Genomic DNA, 2,380 nt, shown 5'->3' on the forward strand with positions numbered 1-2,380 from the left:
TGGAAAAAATCGTTGGGTGAGGTTTAACAACAAACAAAACTGTGGTACACTGACACAATGGAATACTACATGGCTATAAAAAAAGAAGGAACTCCAACCCTTTGAGACAGCATGGATGGGCCTGGTCATTATTAAGCCAGAGAAAGATAAATAAATACCATATGATCTCACTTATATGTAGAATCTAATCAACAAAATAAACTGATGAACAAAACAGAGACATGGAACAGACTGACAGATCTCAGAGGAGAGAGGGACTGGGGGGGACTGGAAGAGATTAACCAAAGAACTTTTATATATGCATATATGCATAGCCCATGGACACAGACAACAATGTGGTAAAGGCCAAGGTGGAGACAGGGGGGGGAGCTGGATGGAGGGGATAAAGAGTTGGGTATGGGAGGCATCTGTAATAGTGTAAACAATAATTTTCAAAATGATCTTTTCTTTCCTTCACCCTCTCCCTCTCCCTGTCTCCTTACTTGGTCTGTCCAAATGTCATACTCCTGGTTTGTGTGGGGTTTTTTAATTTTCTTATTCCATTTCATTACTTGTGATGATTTTTTTATGTCTCTGGTAAATATTTGAACAACATTTGCTATGCTAGGCAAGCTCCTATTTTTCTGGGTGAAGGCTCAGAGACAACAGTCCAATATATTTATACAGAATAGATATTGAATGTTTCCCAGATTTTTAAAAAATACAAGTGTGCTGCCCTCATTTTTATCTCAACTTAACTTTTCATGAAACATTTAAAGGAAATAAAACTCTTCTAAATACCTGTCCAGTTGTGTGGTGGATTTTTGTCTGTGTATTATTGCTTTAATGATGCTAGGTAGAATGAAGGGCATGGATGTTCCTAATCTATAATAATAAAAATATAATATGCTAATTAGACCGGGCGACTTTCCGGACAAAGCCAGGGCTGAGAGGGAAGCCTGGGTCCTGGGTGCCAGAGGGAAGCCGGTGCTGGCAGCCAGGGGAAGGAAGGCCTACTCTTGCACAAATTTCGTGCATCAGGCCTCTAGTATTTGTATAATATTCTGGATTTGGATAACATGTCTCTATCCTATTTACTGGAAAAATTACTTGGCCTCAGGCTATAACATGCTTTTTGTGTAAATGTTACTAAGTGTGGAAAAATCCCACAGAGAATTTCTTAATTCATAGTCAGTCATGTTCAGTACTTTTTAAACTTTATTAATTGTTCTCTTGTAGAAGGGCAGTGAAGTATGATGGGACTAACTCTGATTTGGGAAGGCCTGAACATTTGTCATTTCTGAAAATACATGAGGTTGAAGATAGGCCCCTTAGATCAAGCACTCTCTATAAATGCAAACTTTTGGAAGCTAATGATAAATAAAGACTTGCTGTTTAAGTTTGAAATGGATATATTTCTTTTTTAAAACTTTTTTACTTTTCAATTACAGTTGACATATTATATTAATTTCAGGTATACAACATAGTGGTTAGACATTTATATAACTTACAAAGTGATCACCCTGATAAGTCTACTACCCATCTGATACCATAGATACTTATTACAATAGTAGAGGCCCAGTGCATGAAAATTCATGCACTGGAGGGGGGTCTCTCAGCCTGGCCTGCCCCCTCTCACATCCGGGAGCCCTCAGGGGCGTGAGGCGATCTGGAAATCAGGGAAGGCGACACCCCATCACACCTCTGTTGCTGCCACTGCCAGCAGCTCAAGCCTTGGCCAGTCCTGGTTACCTGAGCCTTGGGCAGCTGCCATCAAGGCTTGCCTGTGCCTTGGGCCGGCCCTGGGCAGCTGGGGGGCTGAGGGGACTGGGGGACTCTGAAGGCAGGAACACGGGGCAGGCCAGGACTTGCCACAAGCCTGCCACCATGATGGGGCTGAGGGGACTGGGTGCCGCCATCTTGTGGCTGTGGGCATTGCCATCTTTTAGGGTGTGGCAGTCAATTAGCATATTCCCTCCTTATTGGCTGTGGGCACCATCATCTTTGCAATGGAGTGAGGGTCCATTAGCATATTCCCTATTTATTAGATAGGATTATAGACTATACTCCCTATGACTGTTAACAGGCAATTTGTACTTCTTAATCCCTTCACTTTTAAAAAAGTGTATCTATCCTATCTAATAAAAGAGAAACATGGTAATTGGCGTACGAGCGCTACCCTTCCCATTGGCTAATCAGGGCAATATGCAAATTAACTGCCAGCCAAGATGGCAGCCGTCAGCCAGGCAGCTTGAAACTAACATGAGGCTTGCTTGCTTCAGTGACAGAGGACTCCAATGTTCCCCCCCTGCCACTGCAGGCCTCTAAGCCGCAGTTTGAAACATAGTTACAAATATAGAAGCTAAAAAAACCCCAGAAACCTGCTTTAGTCCGTGCCTAG

This window comes from Myotis davidii, unplaced genomic scaffold (assembly GCF_000327345.1).
Source record: "Myotis davidii unplaced genomic scaffold, ASM32734v1 scaffold163, whole genome shotgun sequence".
In the NCBI taxonomy this organism is placed as follows: Eukaryota; Metazoa; Chordata; class Mammalia; order Chiroptera; family Vespertilionidae; genus Myotis; species Myotis davidii.